We start from the raw sequence: 357 nt of genomic DNA on the forward strand, positions 1-357 counted from the left end.
AAAATTAAAGCTAATGTCTGTTATATCTACATTCAAATTACAGAGAAATAAGTATGTGGAAGCTATCTCCATCACCTGCAGCAGTTGCTAGGCTTATAAAATATGTTGTACATGCAGGTACTACGGAAGCCCAGAAGATTTCAGTTTCCTTCCCTCTCCTCCTCCTTCCTGACTATCACTAAGCAGACAAAAGTAAGTTTGGGTTTATAAGGGCATCTGATCAAATTACACATAATCAAAAACAACAACCTTTATTTTTAAACATTAAACTTATTACAGGCTGATCAAGAATGATCAAATATGACTTATTTAAATGTACAATATTTAAATTGATACTTTTTAAGTTGCAATAGTATT

This window comes from Spermophilus citellus (genome assembly GCF_964194105.1).
Source record: "Spermophilus citellus genome assembly, chromosome: 11".
NCBI classification, from domain to species: domain Eukaryota; kingdom Metazoa; phylum Chordata; class Mammalia; order Rodentia; family Sciuridae; genus Spermophilus; species Spermophilus citellus.